This window comes from Equus przewalskii, chromosome 4, assembly GCF_037783145.1.
Source record: "Equus przewalskii isolate Varuska chromosome 4, EquPr2, whole genome shotgun sequence".
Taxonomy (NCBI): domain Eukaryota; kingdom Metazoa; phylum Chordata; class Mammalia; order Perissodactyla; family Equidae; genus Equus; species Equus przewalskii.
In genome coordinates this window covers 103128600-103148776 of record NC_091834.1, presented here as the reverse complement: position 1 = coordinate 103148776, position 20177 = coordinate 103128600, and the positions used below count along the sequence as shown (strand labels likewise).

Genomic DNA, 20177 nt, shown 5'->3' with positions numbered 1-20177 from the left:
CTGAAACCAAGATGTCAGCAGGGTTAGTTCCTTCTGAGGGCTGCGAGAGAGAGAGACTGCTCCAGCCCTCCCTCCTTGCCTTGTAGAGCCGCATCTTCTCCATCTCTTCATATCGTCTTCCCTCTATGTATGTCTCTGTGTCCAAATTCCCCTTTTTAATAGGACACTAGTCCTTGCGGATTAGGGCCCACCCTAATGACTCGGTTTAACTTGATTACATCTGTTAAGACCTTATTTCCAAATAAGGTCACATTCTGAGGTGCTGGGAGCTAGGACTTCAACGTACGAATTTGAAGGGGACACAATTGAACACTTTTAGTATTTCTTTTAAGCTACCAAGTTTTGAGGTCGTTTGCTATGCTTCAAAAGATAAGCAGAATAGTAGTGTGGAGACGGAAAGAAGTACACATTCCAGGAGACATTTAAAATCTCTAGGGCGTAGCAGCTGGGTGGGTGTGGGGCTGCAGAGGAGCTGGACGCCTCCTGCCCAGCAGCCATCCTTTTTGTTGTTGTTAATATCACTTCACTGGGTTCAGGTCTCCATTCTTTTCTGCTGGCCATGTGTTTCACTAAATTCTGGCCCCATTCACCTCTTAGAAGTTAAGTCCTAATTAGCCTAAGCAAATCATGATAATTATATTCTTATTCTCAGTGACTGGATTAAGAAAAGGCATGTGACTCAGTTCTATGAAATAGGAGAGAGAAGTCTGCTGAAGGTGCTCCCCTCTTAGAAGAGACACAAGGAAACAACAATCCTTTCTTTTCCTCTGGGTCTTGGTGTGTGAGGATGCCACGACTGGAGGGAGCCAGGCGATATACGGACAACGGCAGCAAAGAGTGACGGCAGCCCCCAGGTACATTTTGAGTCACTGTATTAACCACCCTGGAGTCACCCCAGCTCAGGGCTTCTTGTTATGAGATTCTAAATCCTGTTGTTGTTTACATCCTTTTGAGTTGAACCGTCTGTTCCTTACAGTTTGCGCTTGTCTGTCAAGTAGGTAGTTGACTACTCAGGAGTTCAGAAGAAGTTTGGGAGGGAACCACTAGAAATTTTCTAGTCATTTAAATATGAATGGATATGGGTGCTTATAGGTAGATCATCAGGAAAAAAGCAAACTTCAGTAGAACATAGGCCAAGGATATGTGGAGGAAGTTTCTATTCATTCACTTAACAAATATTTACTGAGTGCTTACTGTGTGCCAAGCACTTTTCTAGCCTCTGGGATAAAGCAACGAACAAAAGAATGCAGAAATCCCTGTTATCACCGAGCTTCATTCTAGCATTGGCGGACGGGGGAAATGCAAAAGGATAAGAACTGGAAAATGCTCCGCTTCAACCGTATTGAAGAGGTACAAGTCACTTACATGTTTACACTCACTTGGCAAAATGTCAGCTCTTGACAGTACCTAGCACTGGCGATGGCATGTTGGTGAGACTACACCTCTGTACAGCCTTACCGAGGATCAAGTGAGTAACAGTTATCGGGATTCCACCAGGACATTCACTGGAACAGGAAAACCCTGGACACTAGGAAAGATCCCTTGAGACGGCACTGCTCAGGTAACATATGTGCAGTACACCTGAGCATGAAAGTACATCTGTATACGTTAACTTGGAAAAGCTTAAAGATACCTTATTAGATGATTAGCACAAAATGCAAAACATTATGTTTAGCATGATCTCTTTCTTGTTACAACTTTGTAAACATTGAAATTCGTATATAATAACATATATCTTAAAGTTTCCGGGGTTTTTTCTAGAAAGAATCACAAGAAAATGCTATTAGTGTTTATCCTTTAGGGACAGGAAATCACATCTATTTACTTTGTTTCTTAATTGTAGCAGACGCTGTCGATGGGTTTCCTGGTGTCATTCATGACCCCACCCCCTTGCCTCCCTCTCCTGGGACGGTGGGAAAGCAGAAATGCTCTCCTCCTCAGATCCCCTGCCACTGGGCCGGCCCTGTTGCTATGCAGGTATTCTCCCCAAGGACAGTAACGGAAGTCTCTGGGAAAGCCATTTAGAAGGGACTCACCTGAGCACACTGTAGCACCGCCCTGCCTTCTCCAGCAGCTGATGCGGGAGGAGGCTGGCCTTCGCTCCCATCGAGACTTCCCACACTAATTGAGACTGCAACCACATCAGAGCCTCTGGGAAAGAGCAGAAGGCACCCGAATCCTCGGCTGCTGCAGAGCCCACCCACCCGCCTTCGATGAGTCAGCCACAGAGGCCACCATCGAACTGACACCATCCAGGCAGAGAACAGTGGTGTGAAGATGGAACAGTTGAAGGAACTAGAACTTATTCGAAAGAGCCAGTGACCAGAGCACCACAGGAACCAGCACCTCCAGGGAAGCATGGCCATCACCATGCTCATCCTGGAAATGAAGCAAGCGCTCCATTAGAGGGGCACTAGCCTGCTGCCCACAGCTTTCCAGAAGATTCCGAGGTTCAGAACCTGACATCTACACAAGAGAGTTGATCGTTTTAGAAAATTAGTGCAGTATTGCAGAATGGGGTTCCTAGCTGAGGAGACGCATTTTTCAGCAATGCACCTATCCTGGAGAGGCTGGAGGGTAACTGACCTTTCCAAATTCTTGGGTGAGAGGGACATTTCCGGACTCTGTTGCACAAAGAGGCTCACCAAAAGTCTCTCTGCATTGGAGAGAGAGAAGCTTCCTGCACCTGCAGCCTTTGCCCCAGTCGCCACCCTTCCCCCTTCCTCTGCCTTGAAACAAGGACACCGTAACTCAAGGTCCAGCAGCCAGAATACAGTCCTGAGGACAAAAGCCCAGTGCTGAGTATGACAGAGCAGGAGGTAGGAGCAGTTTGGAACTTGGTGACGTCCTGCACAACCACCTCCAGAACCTTTCATTGCGTGAGAAAAATAGACTTCTCTCTGTTTAAGACGTGTTGGTCTGGTTTTCTGTTGCTTTCAGCCAAACGTGATCCTAACGCCGCTAGATGTTTTCTATTTGCCTCTCCAGGTCCACATTCTGTCCTTCTCTACTGCTCAGGGCACCCGAGGATGGCTTGTCTGGACTGCATCAACAGGTTCACCTGCCCTCTGGCTTCTGGTTGGGCTTGGCCCAGAAATACTCCTGCTGCGAGTTACTCTGTTATATGCTTGCGAAAGTACACCAAGATCATTTACAAGGACGGTCCCTGCAGTATTGTTTGTAATGGCAAAATTATGGAAACTGCTCATATATTCCTCAGTTGGAAGACTAGTTAAATAAAATATAGTGTAGCATACCTTGGGACACTTTGTAAAAATGAAAAAGGGATGGCTCTGGAGGTGCTGACTTGGAAAGTTCTCCCAGATATATTTTAAATGAAAAAAGCTATGGTATGATCCAATTTATGTAAGTAAACAGGAGCGTATATGGATATATCTCTATATAGCTTTTCAGAAAGGATAAACAAACTGTGGCTACCTTTTTAAAATAATGTTTCTGAAATACTTAAATTTTCTTACCATGTTTGTGTTACTACTTTAATTTTTTTTTGTTTCTGGTGAGGAAGACTAGCCCTGAGCTCACATCTGTGCCAGTCTTCCTCTATTTGGTATGTGGGATGCCGCCACAGCATGGCTTGATGAGTGATGTGTAGCCCGTGCTACATGAACACATGAACTTAACCACTATGCCACCGGACTGGCCCCCTACTACTTTAATTTTTATTATTATGTTGTTGAAATGTCAACAGGACTACCTGCCTAAGGCCTGTCCTCCCCTAGGTTCCCTGGAAAGTAGAGGCTGAAGCCAAGGCGTATATGGTCCTGCTTTAATAAGGAATGCAATGTCAGGAAAGTGGGTGCAAGGGACGGAGGAAGGAGGCAGGGAAGGAGGAGAGCCAATGGCAATGTGTGTCATCATGCTGACCACTAGGATGAGGGATTGTTCAATCTCACAGAACATTCTCTGAAAAGTGATATAACCTGCCTTTCAGGATAATCTTCCCATGGCAGCAAGAGGAAAGAATTTGTTCATTGAGTCCAGTATCCCAGTGCTCACAGGTTTGTCCCGAGAGACATTAACTGCTCCACTCTTGGGACTGTGTATGTGTTTGATGCTGAGCAAGGCCACTCCACAGCATTAACAAGGAGCCCCTAGGACAGAAGCTGGGAGGTACCTGGTCAGCGCATAAAGTTGATCAGGGCCCTCGCAGACCTGGTGGTAGTAGCAGGAGCTGGTACGAGAAGCAGGTAGGTCAGAAGGATTGGAGGCTGTGCACAAGTGTCTGATACATGAGTCTTCTTTAATTGTCTTCTCTCTTTTTTTTTTCTGAAGAAGATTGGCCCTGAGCTAACATCTATTGCCAATCTTCCCCTACTTTGTATGTGGGATGCCACCACAGCATGGCTGCTGATGACTAGTGTAGGTGTGCACCCAGGAACTGAACTTGGGCTGCTGAAGGGGACCAAACTTAACCATTAGGCCACGGGGCTGTCCCACTTGTCTTCTTGATATGTGTGTTAGTTTCCGAAGGCTGCCATAACAAATTACCAAAAACTGGGTGATTTAAAATAGCAGGAATTAATTTTCTCACAGTTGAGAAGGCCAGAAGCCCAAAATCAAGGCGTCAGCAGGGTTGGCTCCTCCTAGAGGGCTGAGAGAGACTCTGTCCCATGCCTGTCTCCTGGTTCTGGCAGTTGCCGGCAATCCTGGCTGCTCCTTGGCTCGCAGGTGCATAAGTCCCGTCTCTGCTCTGTCATCGCATGGCTGTGTTCTCTCTGCGTCTGTCTTCATGTGGCCTTCTCCTCTTTGTGCGTGTCTGTCTCTCTGTCTCTTCTCCCCTTAGAAGGATGCCAGTCATACTGGATTAAGGGCCCACCCTATTCCACTATGACCCTATCTTAGTTTGACTAATTACATCTGCAATGACCCTGCCTGCAAATAAGGTCACATTCTGAGGTTCTGGGAAGAACATGAATTGAGGTCGGGGGTGGGGGGCACTATTCAACACAGCACAAATATGTTTTTGTATTTTAAAATTGAAATGAGGGGCCAGCCCAGTGGTGCAGTGTTTAAGTTCACACCTTCCGCTTCAGTGGCCCTGCGTTTGCCAGTTCAGATCCTGGGTGCAGAGCTACGCACCACTTGTCAAGCCATGCTGTGGCAGGCATCCCATATAAAGTAGAGGAAGATGAGCATGGATGTTAGCTCAGGGCCTGTCTTCCTCAGGAAAAAAAAAAAAGAGGGGGATTGGTGGCAGATGTTAGCTTAGGGCTAATCTTCTTCAAGAAAAAACAAAAATAAAAAACAGTAAAATTGAAATGAAAAGAATGTTGCAGGGGCCAGCCCTGTGGCAGAGTGGTTAAGTTCGCTTGCTCTGGTTCGGCAGCCCAGGGTTTGGCCAGTTCAGATCCTGGGCGTGGACATGGGACCGTTCATCAAGCCATGCTGAGGTGGCATCCCACATGCCATAACTAGAAGGACCTACAACTAAAAATACAAAACTATGTACCGGGGGCTTTGGGAGAAAAAGGAAAAATAAAATCTTTAAAAGAAAAAAAGACTAAAAAAAAGAATGTTGCAGAAACACAAGTCTCCCACAAAGAAATTCTCATTGGATGTGAGGGTGACTTGGTCACATCACCTGTCACCCACTGCTCACCTGGACAGCTTCGATCTGTCTGAATGGACAGAAATCCCCCCTTCTCTTATCATTCCGTTTATAACCCCCCATCATCAAGGATCTGTGAATGATTTAGTCTCCCACTAAAATGTCTGCTAAAGTTTTGTTTCGGACTAATGTTTCAGATAAAAATTAGTTTACTTAGGGGCCGGCCCAGTGGTGCAGCTGTTAGGTTCACACATTCCGATTCTCAGTGGCCCGGGGTTCACTGATTCGGATCCCAGGTGCAGACATGGCACTGCTTGGCAAGCCATGCTGTGGTAGGCGTCCCACATATAACGTAGAGGAAGATGGGCACAGATGTTATAGCTCAGGGCCAGTCTTCCTCAGCAAAAAGAGGAGGATTGGCAGCAGATGTTAGCTCAGGGCTAATCTTCCTCAAAAACAAAAAAATTAGTTTACTTAATGGAGTTGGCAAAATAGTTTGGAAAAAGATCCTAGAAGCAGTAACTTAGACCCGTGGTTCTCAGAGTGTGGGCTCTGGACCAGCAGCATCAGTACCACCTGGAAACTTGTTAGAAATGCAAATTCAGGCCCATCAAAATCTATTGAATTGGAAAATTGGGCAGAACCAGTCCTGCAGGTGATTTGACGCATGCTCCAGTTTGAGAACCACCGGCCTAGGTCAACTGTGTACTTACACCACCACGGGAAGAAGTTTGAAGGCTGGAGAACTCTTCATTTGACAATTTTGACTTCTTTCCATCCAACGTGAAAACAATGTGCAATGTGGTATATGTTTCTGCTGGAGCCGAAAGTTCTCCACATAAAGTTTTCAAGTTTTTTGGTTTCAGAACAATTTTACACTCTTAAAAATTACTAAGCGTCCCCAAGGAGATTTGGTTGTGTAGGTTACATTTATCAACATTAGAAATTAAAATTGAGAAAATTTAAAAACATTTGTTTATTAATTCATTTTAAAGGGACAATAATAAATCCATTGCATGTTAATTTAAATAACACATTGTGTGAAGAATAATTATATTTTCCCAAACAAAAAACCATGAGGGGAGTGGCATTGTTTCACAGTTTTGTAAATCTCTTCTATCTGGTTTAACAGAAGACAGCTGGATTCTCATATCTGCATTCAGTCTACTGCAATATGATGTTTTGGGTGGAATTATCGGAAGAAAATCTGGCCTCACACGGACACGTAGTTGGAAGAGGGAGGGTCCCACAGACCCTCTGAAATGGTCCCCAGGATCCCAGGGCTCCTCTGACCACACACTGAGGACCGCTGTGCCAGAGCAGGGCACATCTTAACAAAGGTGGGACAGTGCTGGGGAATTAAAATGTTTACTCTGAGAACTTGGCATTAACGTGAAACAACTGTTCACAATTCAGTCATTTTCATGAGACTACAACTGGAGGTTGGAAAATTCTGTACCTGTCGATTCTTCCCCATATCCAACACGGCAGAAAAGTATAACTTAAATACCTTAAATAGTAAAATGAAATAAAGGGCTAAATGTGTAATTTAAAATACAGTTGTTGGTATTTCATGGAGAAAGAAACCATATCCAATCATGTAAGTATTGAAAATATGAATAAATGTATAGATACATTTTTCCAATTTGTAAATTGGTAGGTAAGATATGTACCAGACACGTAAAAAACTGTGATTCATGGTTTAAATATTTATTTTTAAAATATATGAATTGAGTCATGAAAATAATAAAATTGTAGCATTAAACAGGATCTTAAAGATCAGATAGGGCAAGTTCTTTAGCAGATAAGGAAACTACCTCAGCAAGGTTCAGATACTTGACCAATCTAATCTACAAAGGAGTTGAAGCTCAGCTCATTTAAAAACAGTTGGCTTAATAAAAATCATTTTATTGCATAAGGGCTGAGGTAAGTAGAGCCAATGGGGAAAATCTTAAGTGAGAGAGTTTTATGAGGTTAATTTTGAACTCAATAACAATAATAGCTAATATTTAGTGGTGCCAGGAATCTTACATACAGCATATAATTCAGTTTGCACAAGAACCCAATTAATTTATGTTTTTGTCAATTCATGCTGCTATACCCTACAGCCTGGGTGGCTTAGATAGTTCTGGAAGCTGGAAGTCTGAGATCAGGGTGCCGACATGGTCAGGTTCTTACGGGGACCCTCGCCTGGGTTGTGGATGGTAGTCTTCTAGTTGCGTCCTCACATGGTGGACAGACAGTGAGGGAGCTCTCTGAGGTCCCTGTAACAAGGGCAGGAATCCCATCCATGAGGGCTCCACCTTCATGACCTAGTGACCTCCCAAAGGCCCCACCTCCTAATACGGTCACATTGAGGGTAAGGATATCAATATAGGAATTTTGAGGGGACACAAACAGTCCATAACAATATAGATACAGTCATCTCATTTCACAGATCAGAAAAGTGAATTTAAATAAGTTTAAGCAACTTCTCCACAGTCACACAGCCTGCAAGGGAAGAAGCCATGTCCCTCTGATTTCCAGGTCCTTACTCCGGACAATGCCTCACTGCCTCTCAGCAAAGCGCTCCTTTAGTTTCATGGTTTTAAAGTCATACGACTCACTTAACTTTTCAGATCTCAGTTTTTACTTCTGTCAATTGAGAAGGTAGACCCATCTCTAAAAAAATTAGTGATTTATGAGATCCTGAAATGAGCTTGTCTCTTCACTTCTGTAGATTGCACATGTTAATTTATAAATGAGGTAATGTTGCATGTCATTTCTACAGCAAAGAAAAAAAGAACAAATATTTACTTCTATTTATACTTCAGTTATTAAATTGTTGGTTTAAGTCAGAGTTGCAAAGGCTGAATGGACTATATCCGGCCTCACAGTGTTTTAGCAACATAATCCGAAAATATCACATAGAAGTCTGGATTTCCAGCTTTATGGGAAAATTGAAAGATCAGGCATTATTTGTTCCACATTATAAAGTGGAAATAATGGGGGCCGGCCCCGTGGCCAAATGATTAAGTTCTCGAGCTCCGCTTAGGCGGTCCAGGGTTTTGCTGGTTCGGATCTTGGGCACGGAGATGGCACCGCTCATCAAGCCATGCTGATGTGGTGTCCCACATAGCAGAGCCAGAAGGACCTACGACTAGAATATGCAACTACGTACTGGGGTACTTTGGGGAGAAGAAGCAAAAAAAAAAAAAGAAGAAGATTGGCAACAGATGTTAGCTCAGATGCCAATCTAAAAAAAAAAAAGAAAGAAATGGAATTAATGACCCAGAGGTGACTAGCAGGGACCATCTGTAGTCCACTGTAGTTCCTGCCACTTTTCTGTGATCCCAACCCTGAGGACGAGTTTGGCCTGCTTCACTTATTTACTCAACTGGCCTGTCTTTATAGTCATGTGATTTTTTTCAATCCTTAGGGTAAGAAAAACTTTATACAGTTTTCAGGGACGGTAACCATGTGCTATTATAGGCTGCACCTGGATTTATATTATGAAATTCCAACAAGTCAATGTATTTGTGGATCCAACTGACATAAAATTAGAAAGAACTTCCTACCTCAATATTTCTCAACGTGTGGCCTACAGGAACATCATTTGAAAGACATTTGCAGGTTAGTGTATCTTTCTGCTAGAGCATTAATTCTCAAACTTTGAGAATCTCTGGAAGTAGGCCGTTTTATTTTATTTTATTATTATTTTTTGGTGAGGAAGATTGGCCCTGAGCTAACGTCTGTGTCAGTCTTCCTCTATTTTATATGTGGGATGCCACCACAGCATGGCTTGACGAGCAGTGTGTAGGTGCGCACCCGGGATCCAAACCCACCAACCAGGGGTTGCCAAAGCAGAGCCCTCACACTTAACCACTATGCCACCAGGCCGGCCCCAGGGATATGCATTTTAAACAAGTTCCCCAGGTGATCCTTATGTATGCTCAATTTTCAGCACCATTGTCCTTGTAAAGCAAGTAATTAGCTTTGACTATTAAAGTAAAAGCAGAAAAATAACTCATTAATTTGCAAATTGTTTTCCCTGCAGTAGTCCCCAACAGAACAGAAAAGAAAAGTTTGAAAATTCAGAGGAGAGAGAAATTACTCCTAGCTGGAAAGATCCGGGGAGTCTCTTGATGAATCTGTAGGATGCAGCCATGTGGAGAATGGAAGGAAGGGTGTTTCAGGGAGCAGAAGCTGCACGAGCAAAGGCACAGGGGTAAGAAACTTGGGGCACGTATAGGCAAGGCAAGCAGTTGGCTTCGGTTGTCATAAAGGTTCTTTAAAGAGAGTAGAGGGCATAAGCTTGGCAGAGCTGGAGCCTTATCATGGGCGGACATGACTGTGTGATTAAGGCACACGGCAGCAGGAGGGTTTCTGAAATGAGGGCTAAGGTGATCAGAACCGTGCATTGGGAGATCTGTCTAGCACGAGTAGAAGCAGAGAGTGCAAGAGGCCAAGAGGTGCTTTCATGATGCTTAAGCTGAAGAGAGGATACTGGGACCAGAAAGGAGATCCTTTAGGATAAGTCATAGACTGGACTTGTAGCTGCTTCGTTGCAAAGGGCAGAGTCGGGGATGGCCCCAAGGCCTGGATAAGTAGTTTTCAACCTTGGCTGCGTGTTTGAATCACCCGGGAAGCTTTAAAAAATGCTGAGGGCTGGCTCTCACCCATATTCTGATGTCATTGGTCTGGGGTGAGGCCCGTGTTATCTTTTTATAAGGTTTCCCCCCATGCCGTTCCAGTGTGCAGCTGATGAGACCCACCTGCTGAAGGCCTGGGGGAACACCGGCAGTGTCACAAGTCCAGTCATGAACAGAAATAGAGAACACAGGAGATGTTGGTTTGGGAGGAAACAGAAAGTCCTCCTGGGCCCAGCGAGGCCAAGGTGTTGGTGGCACTTCTAGGTGGAAGCACCCAGTAAACGTTGGAAATGCAGACTAGGAGCCGTTGAGAAGGTGGGATTAGAAATGTAGATGTAAGAATTCACTGTGCAGAGGTGATCATTGAAAATGGCTGCTCTGCGTATTGCTTGAAAGCAGGTTGGGTATTTGGCAAATAGTAAGTTACAAAATTATCATGGGAGACAACGAGGGACAAAGATGGGCCAATGCTAGAAGCAGAGGACTGTCTAGAAGCAGGGACTCAAGAAAGGAGACCGTTCCAGTGTTGAACTCCCTTCCTTCCTTCCGCAGTGGAATTCCATCACATGTTGGGGCTTCGTATTTGTGTGTTAGGAAAAGTAGAATGTAGAGAGTGGTGAGTTATACACTTACATAATTAAATTCCCAATTTAGACCACTTTGGCCTCTATCCTGGGTTAGCTTTGCCAAAACATTACACCATCCCTTAGAAAAAATCCTATAGGTGTGGGATTGACTGTGGGCATTGCCAGGTACGTTGGCCAGGAAAGGCTAGGACTCAACTGGAACTGATTAACTTCTCAGATGCACGGTAAAAAGAAATCCAACAAGTTCTTGGGCTTGATCACAGAGATCAGAATTCACTTCTTTTTGAGAAAACATTGGCTTATAAATTGTCTGTTAGCTACACAGTCAGTTCACTAACACTCACTGAGAAGAGGCTCTCCCCCCGCTTCTCTGTTAGGTTTCCTGTTAGTACTGTGTTGGAGGGTATGCCAGACCTGGCCTCACACTCATGCTGTCCTTACTTTTACAGTGATTTCTTCATGGACAAACATCTTTATTAATTTTCTGCGAGGGGAGTTTCTTTCTTTTCTTTTCTTTTTCTTTTTTTTTTTGAGGAAGATTAGTCCTGAGCTAACATCTGCCACCAATCCTCCTCTTTTAGCTGAGGAAGACTGGCCCTGAGCTAACATCCGTGCCCATCTTCCTCCACTTTTTAAATGTGAGATGCCTGCCACAGCATGGCTTGATAAGTAGTGCATAGGTCTGCACCTGGGATCTGAACTGGCAAACCCTGGGCTGCCAAAGCAGAACTTAATCACTGCACTACCGGGCCAGCCCCAGCAAGGGGAGTTTCTGAAGGGAGTGTGCCATCTTCGGCCATGGAGAAGGAGGTCTGCTTGCCACCTCGTCACCCTCCAAGGGGACAAAGGAGCACCTTTTGGCACCTTGGGGTCACAGGAGCCAACTCCGCCTGTGGAATGATTGTGAGGGAAGCCAGTCATGGCTGAAAAAAGACAAGTTGGTTTTGCCAAAGGCTGACCTGGGTGCAGCAGTGAAAAGCACCATGAAGGACGACAGTATCTGATCCATTTCTGTCATGCCAAGGGACATTTGTGCCCTTTCTCTGGGACCCAGATAACAAGGTTAAGATTTCAGTGGTGGCTCATGTTGACAGACTTGTAATCCACCTGGATCAAATTTGTTATAAGATTGTAAAACTCTATTATCTTGTGTTAGCATCCCCATGCCCACCTCAGCCCTGAGATGTACGTAGCGCCGGTACTGTGTGGTCTCACCTAATAAAGAGAAAACCCACGTATGGAAAGTGGTGGTGATTAGCCCAAGTTCACACGGCCAGCTACAGCAAGATCCAAACTGGAGGGCAAATTTCCTGGATCCACGCCCTGCATGCTTTTCACAATGAACACTTAGCAAATTGCCATGTGCTCTGCCTGTCCACCACCACCATCCGTTGACAAGTGGAACCTATGACCAGCCTTTGCACAGGTTCTCTTTTCTATCCAGGCTGCGCCTGTTCTGCAATAGAGAACCAGTTCAAGATAACCTCAACTTCTCAAATCAATAGGTTGATTGTGTAGGGGAGGAAGACATTTCCTCTACCTTCTCTGGGTTCTTCTGGCCGGAGAACAAATTAGATTCACATGAGACAGACTAGCAGGAGAAAATCAAACAAAGCTTTATAACACGTATACATGGGAGAGGCTCAGGCAAGCTGAGCAACTCGCCAAAATGGCTGAAGCCCCCACCTTAAATATCATATCCAGCTAAAGACAAAGGAGGATGTTGGGGGTGGAGGGGTGTCGATCATGGGAGATTACCACACAAGCACAGTAAACAAACGCAGATTTAAGTCCTTGCCTTTGGCGTTGATTAAGAGTTTCTAGAGATAAGGTCATCCCCACCCTTTCTTCCTGGTACAGAGAGGGAGACACCTTTACAGATGGAGATTTCCCTTACAAATGTAAATGTCTCTTAACAAAAGGGCAAGCAAGTTCCACTCCTCAGAGCCTCCTTCCCATCCCAGTTTATTAAAAATAGCCAGCCCCAAATAATCCTCATGCCAAAGGGACATATCTTGGGGTGGCCAATGCCAGTCCCCCACAATTGCCTAATCTACGTTAGAAATATTCACTACTGTCCTCAGTTACTAAATGTCCTCCATGGTGACTGGAAAAAGGAAAAAAGTCCTCAGGCTCTTTTGCTCACCAAAATGGGCACAGCTGCAGTAAAACAGCACTTCCCTGTGCTGCCCACTGTGTGCCGGGCTTCTGCTTGGCAGTGGGACTTGAAGAGAGCAAGAGAGAGGGGCGTCCCTGTCTCATGAGTCCTTCCTCCTAGTGCGAGTGAAACTCAACAAGCAAACGAACAAAAGCAGGCTGGAACGAACGCTTTTCTAAAAGTGCTGTGACCTGGAAACAGAGGGGCTTATTTTAGTCAGGGTGGATTGGGTGTAATTTCTTCAGAAAAGAAGGTCATAAAGAGGTAAATTTAGGTGCACACTGGGAGATGACAAGGGGACAGTCAGGTGCTTAGACAGGTCATTTGTATCAGTGGGCTTGGGCTGCCATACCATACTGCGTGCAACTTAAACAGATGGTTACTTCCTCACATTTGAGGGGTCTGGGAAGTCCAGGATCAAGGTGCCAGTGGATTCGGTGTCTGGTGACAGCTCACTTCCTGGTTTTCAGAAGGCTGCCTTCTTGCTGTGTCCTCACATGGTGGGGACAGAGCCAGCTCTCTGGTGTCTGTTCTTAGAAGAACACTAATCCTATCGCATCAGGGCTCCACCCTATGACCTCATTTCACCTTGGTTACTTCCCGAAGGCCCCCGCTCTGGATCCAGTCACGTTGGAGTTTAGGGCTGTGACCTATGAATTTGGGGATATAACTCAGTCCATAGCAGCATTGGAGCTTTCCATGCCTCAGGACTTCCCCAAAATATAATTCCCATGAAGCCTAAATAAAAAGAAGTACAGTAGGAGAGAAAGTCAGTGTTGACCCAATGTCATTTGCTTATGCTGATTGATTTCCTTTGCGTTTCTACTTACTGATGTGGATGCCAAGCAGTTTTCTTACTTTTAAAGGTTTGCTTGAGTCCAACTAAGCAATTTAATATTGAAACAAGGAAGAGATTGTTGCTTGCACATGCAGGTTTCTTCTACTGAGGCAAAATATGGTGGTATTATTTATTCAATATATGTACCCTCACCTTTTCCAAAAGGGACTGGAGCCTGCCACAAAATGAAATGGAGAATTCTTTGGCTCAAATTCAAAATTCTCTTACTGCAGAAAAAGCCAAGGCAGGGTGGAATTTGTTTTATTGTTGTTTGTTTTTGCTATACTTGTCCTCATTTTTTATTTTACCTTCCTAAGACTCTACTTCATCTTTCAATAGAGGCACTGCAAGAAATGTCCTAGGATGCATATTGTTTCTTTGCATTCCGACATATAGATGTTTATTCTTTACAATTGTTTTATTGTAAACAGTTGTAAATGAAAGAATTCTTCATTCTTTACAATTCTTTGCAGTTGTTGGCTGGTGGCATAAATTTACTTTCTAGTGGATCCCCTGGGTAGGCATAATATTACTCATATATCTTAAATTTTAAAAAGTATAAAAAAGCCCATTTAGGATATTCAACAGATCTGCTATTATCTTACCTCCTTTAGTTCTAATAATCTTTTAAGTAAGTTTTCATGACACTGTTGGAAAGTCCTATCCAGAGGTAGGCCTTAAAATTTTCAGTCCAGGGGCCGGTCCCGTGGCCGAGTGGTTAAGTTCATGCGCTCCGCTGCAGGCGGCCCAGTGTTTCCTTAGTTCGAATCCTGGGCACGGACATGGCACTGCTCATCAAACCACGCTGAGGTAGCGTCCCACATGCCACAACTAGAAGGACCCACAACGAAGAATACACAACTACGTACTGGGGGGCTTTGGGGAGAAAAAGGAAAAAAACTTTTAAAAATCTAAAAAAAGAAAAAAATTTCAGTCCTACAAAATTTACATAGAGCCAACTGGACAAAAGTTTCTGAAAACACAGCTAACCACAGTTTATTAATTCTACTCTTGCCAAAGCTTTCCTTCTTTCCTCTTGAAAGCTGTTCATCTTTCTAGTCACACCACTTCTCTTACCAGTACCCCCAGCAACCTAGTCTCCATCCTTCCACTTTAAGAATAATCATACAAGATAAAGATTGCCACACTCCAAGAGCCACCTTCTCCACCAGCCCTCACCTTCTGTTACGGGCTGCAATGTGTCCCCCAAAATTCACGTTGAAGTCCTAACCTCCAGCACCTCGGAATGTGACTGTATTAGGAGACAGGGGTCTTCAAAGAACTAAGTTAGAGTGAGGTCATTAGGGTGGGTCCTAATCCAATTAAGACAGGTGTCCTTACAAGAAGGGATTACGACACAGAGTCACAGAGGAAAGACCATGTGAGGACACATGAAGAAGGCAGCCATCCAGCAGCCAAGGAGGATGGCCCCCTTCTGCAGATGCCTTGATCTCAGGTTTCTAGCCTTCAGAATTGTGAGAGGATAAACGTCTGCTGTTGAAGCCACTCATTCTGTGGGTCTTTGTTGTGGCAGCCCCAGGAAACTGACACACCTTCTTATTTGCTGGGGATCCTATGCTTCTCCTTCCTCAAGGAAGTGGGGTACTAACAGGCTTCAAGGGCCGCAGTAGGGAAAATACTATATACCGTCCTTCTCTGCTCAAAGCTGACATCATGGATGTGGCACCTGTACGACGGGTACTTTGAGTTCCTTTTCCAGCACTGGGAGTAGGTTCTGCTCAGCCGTCTGTCCTCTCCTGCCCAGTCCCCTTGAGATCATTGGAAAACACCTTCAAAATCTGGAGACGGTACCATCTGTAGCTGTAGTAGAATTTTGTAGTTTTTTCAAGGAACTAAAACTCTTTAAGTACATATTCTCAGCTTGATTTTTAGTTTTTCCCCTGGTTTTAATTATTTTATCTTCTTTCGATTTTATCAGTACTTTATGATCACCAGAAAATTTATGGAAATCCAGAACTACTACTGTTTTGCCATATTTTCTACTAGGCTTTTAAACATATTTATATAATACTTTAATAAAAAATATAAAACAGGGGTCGGCCTTGTGGCCGAGTGGTTAAGTTCGCGCGCTCTGCTTCTGTGGCCCAGGGTTTTGCCGGTTCCCATCCTGGGCGCAGACATGGCACCGCTCGTCAGGCCATGTTGAGGTGGCATCCCACATCCCACAACTAGAAGGACCTCCAACTAAAAATACACAACTATCTACTGGGGGGATTTGGGGAGAAAAAGTGAAAAAAATATATATATAAAACGATATTTTAACTGCTAAATATGTTTTTATACATAATTTTTTTTTTAAAGATTTTATTTTTTTCCTTTTTTCTCCCCAGAGCCCCCTGGTACATAGTTGTATATTCTCAGTTGTGGATCCTTCTAGTTGTGGCATGTGGGACGCCGCCTCAGCGTGGTTTGATGAGCAGTGCCGTGTCCACGTCCAGGATTCGAACCAACGAAACACTGGGCCGCCTGCAGCGGAGCGCGTGAACTTAACCACTCGGCCATGGGGCCAGCCCCATTTATACATAATTTTATGTTTTGCTTTTTCTTCATTGACTACGGTATTGGACCATCTTATTAAAACCTTCCTGAACATTCTATCATACAAAAGTACACGTTTTATCTAAACTTTCCCCCTTTGATGTATCTGGACTCTACCTGAATATAACTCTGCAGAGCTTGTCTACTTCACTCTCCGAACAAGCATCAACACCTAACCCAGCTGGACACCAACAGGGAATCTTTTCTGGGTGGCTGCTGTTCTCCTTGGGCTTGTTGCTGATTTTGGTGACGATGTTGACAGGGGAGGAGAGGGTGGGCAGTGGCTGTTTCTGTGTCCGTCTCCGTCTATCTCTCCTTGGTGCAATTTAGCTTGCTTCTCTCTTTCTTCCAACTCCCTTTTTCTTCTTACCACATTTATTGCCTCAGTCTTGGCTGATTTTCTCTCTTCTCTGCCCTAGGAAGGGAACATTTCTTGCTGAGGCGAAAAGTCTGATGCCAATAGGAAAAGACACACAGACCATGTCAGGAAGAGGGCCAAGAGAGGACAAGATTGAGGAACAGTCGGGAAAGGCAGGAACGAATGAACATCTGGGCCCTTTTAGGACCAGAAACAGCCAAAGGTTGGTGCCAGGGTAAGGTACAGCAAATTACAGCACTCCCCTCAAGCCTGGGTTTTAGAGTGTCCAAGGCAGCTGCAGGAAGAAAAGGAAGGGGAGGTAGCCAAGAGGAAACTAAACTATAACAATGTTTCAGTTCAGAGGAAGCACTTAGAACAAGGTCCAGCTCACATTCATGGCTGCCATCATCCTTACCATTGTCATCCTGTAGCCCTTTGGGGAATCCTTGCTTCTTGTACATCTTTCACAATTGACTACTATTCCTAGGTTCCATTAACCAAGACTTCCACTAATATCTACTGGAAACAAGGCAGCGACTTTCCAGGTAGAAAGTACAGCACAAAAACAGTATTTCCATTTTTTATTAAAGTTTTCACTTTTTTTTTTTTTTGAGGAAGATTAGCCCTGAGCTAACATCTGCTGCCAATCCTCCTCTTTTTGCTGAAGAAGACTGGCCCTGAGCTAACATCCATGCTCATCTTCCTCTACTTTATATGTGGGACGCCTACCACAGCATGGCTTGCCAAGCGGTGCCAGGTCCACACCCAGGATCTGAACCGGCAAACCCCAGGCCACCAAAGCGGAACATGTGCGCTTAACCACTGTGCCACCGGGCTGGCCCCTAAAGTTTTCACTTTGATACAGCCTGATCTTTCCCTGTGCTAGGGGACTGATAAGAGAAATAATGGGATACATCCGGTTGCCATATACAATTCCAGTAACTTTCCATTTCTGAGCTCATCATATTTACTGAGAACAAAAACCTAAGATCACCTCTTCTTTCTAAGTTTAACTTCTCTCTGTGATGAAGTCTTTCACGATTTTATAACCTAGAGCAGGTATTCCAAACACAGATTCCTCCAGGGGCCAGGCGGCTGAAATAAATAATTGCATTGAGCCCATGGATGGAGTGTACCCCTTGCCTGGAGGGGGCAGCAGCTAGTCAGCCGCGGCAGCGTGGAACCAGGCATGAAACGAGCCATATCTCTCCAGTTTTCAAGAGAAGCTACAATTGTGAATTTTTATCTGAAGTCTCCCATTTTTTAAATCTTGGAAACTAATTTTAAAATTTCTAAACATTGTGAGAGGCAAACAAAACACATCTGTAGACCACTGGTTTGCCACCTCTCACTCAAGGCACATTTATTTCCCATTCATAGAATCTTTTACCCCTTTAGGTTCAAGCTGAATTTCCAGTCACATAGCCCAGGCTGAGCTGCCACAAGGATGTCTTTACCCTGTGGTAAAGCCACCACCCTCCTCCCCAAAAGAAGTAAAGAGGTTGCCTGGTCTTTCCTTCCAGTCCAGGAAATGCACTACCAACTAAGAAATAAAACTGTGCCAAGACATTTTGGTAGGAATTATTAAAAGCCTCCGTACAGGAGGGAATTATACATGAAGTGTTTAGGCAAAACAGTAACTCCATTTATAAACGTAATTAATTCCCCAAATCTATTCCAAAAGAATTTGTTAGGAAGGGATACCACTGAGGAAATAATTAAGCCAGAATGTTTCTAATCTTCATATTTGAGGAGAAAAATGGAAGGAGTTAGCTTTCTCATGAAATTAGGAGTTAAAAAAAGATGCAACACACCATATGAAAACACTCCTTTTAAGAAACGCTGCCTTCTACCCTTTGTTAAAGGAGTGAAAACATACTCAGTAGTAGCAAGATGATAGTTTTAGTACTGCACTTTGTTTAAATTAAAAAGTCTCTTGTTTTACTTATTAATGTAATATAAGATATCTAGCGGCTAATTTCTAGCATGCAATTTTCGTGTGAGGATATACAATTCATTCTCATGTTTTGAGTGTTGACTTTCTGTTATTGACAATCTTGTGGTTTGTTTGTTGAAGTAAAACACTTATGGTTTTTGGGGTTTTTCTGTTTGTGAGAAAGATTGGCCCTGAGCTAACATCTATTGCTGATCCTTCTCCTTTTGATTGAGGGAGATTGTCATCGAGCTAACATCTGTGCCAATCTTCCTCTATTTTGTATGAGGGACCCTGTCAGAGCATGGCTCAATGAGCAATGTGATTAGGAATGGTGCTAGGTCTGGGACCAGGATCCGAACCCGCAAACCCCAGGCTTGGGAAGCAGAGGGCACTAACTTAACCATTGCCACCGGGCTGGCCCCTACACTTATGGTTTTATTGTCTTCTTAGTGAGTGTTAATTAACATTATAAGGATGGGGGGGAACCTTTCAGTGGGAATTGATAACAAAACTTTCGAAATAAGATTTTTTTTTTATATCCCCGATGAGGGCTAAGAGCTTCTAACACTGCTGGGTTACCAATTGATCAAAACAGAACACTGCTCTTTTTGGAAAACTAGCTGGCAGTAAGGAATTGACTATAATGAAACACATAAAAGGTCTTTTGTTATTTTTCTAGATTTTAATTTTTATAATAAAGGTTGAACGTGTATCCCAACCCCTTTTATTGATAATTCTGTATTACAGAGCAATAAATATGGTAGTTCTTCAAGTTATTATGATGCTACTGCTAATCAATAAGTGAGCTCATGTTTATGTTGAATTTAAAGGACATTTTACTTTTTTTTTTTACTTTATCCAGTTTGCTTTCTTGATGACCACGTTTCTTGAAAATGTAAAAAATTTACATCTGTATATTCTGACACAGATGATATAGTATATTGTTTTCTTCCCAATGCGGTAACTAAAATGCATTTAATTAAAGGCTGGACTTTAAAACGAAATAAAATTCTTTTACTGATGAATTACACATTTGGTCAAGTAATAAAAATGAGTACAATGCTTCGTGTATAAACACAAACAAATGTTTGAGCAGAATACTTGCATATACTATATTAAAGAAATAACATTTGTTATTTGAATGAAAATGAAATGTTTGTTCCATTTCACTGTAATATTGCAAAGAAACACTTCAAATAACTACTATGTCAAAAATTCAAATTTAGCATTCAAATTTTAGCGGCTTTAATCCACATTTTCCCTTCGATTTTTATACAATTTGGGAGAAGCGTACAGGAGTTGTCATTGTTAGTTAAAACAATGCATCACCTTTTTCTGGAGGAAAATTAACATAATTTGAATGGCCAAGTAGTAAAAACAAAAGCATTACATTTATAGTCTATTCAATGCAAAAGTCCTAAGCAAATTTGCATCGAGAAATGATAAAGAACAGAATTAATATATTAAGGTAAGTATTGCTTAGAGATAGCACATCAACATCCATTTTGAAGACCTTAAAAAGACGGATAGAGCTCTATTAT

General features: G+C 43.4%; 1 long non-coding RNA gene across 1 annotated transcript; it reads left to right on the top strand.

Annotated features, from left to right (window-relative positions):
* The first annotated feature begins 676 nt into the window (after nt 1-676).
* On the top strand, nt 677-19645 carry LOC139082955 (uncharacterized). Its single transcript, XR_011539354.1, has 5 exons — nt 677-854; nt 6702-6909; nt 16135-16362; nt 16762-16923; nt 17319-19645. It is a non-coding gene; the product is annotated as an uncharacterized lncRNA (long non-coding RNA).
* The last annotated feature ends 532 nt before the right edge of the window (nt 19646-20177 follow it).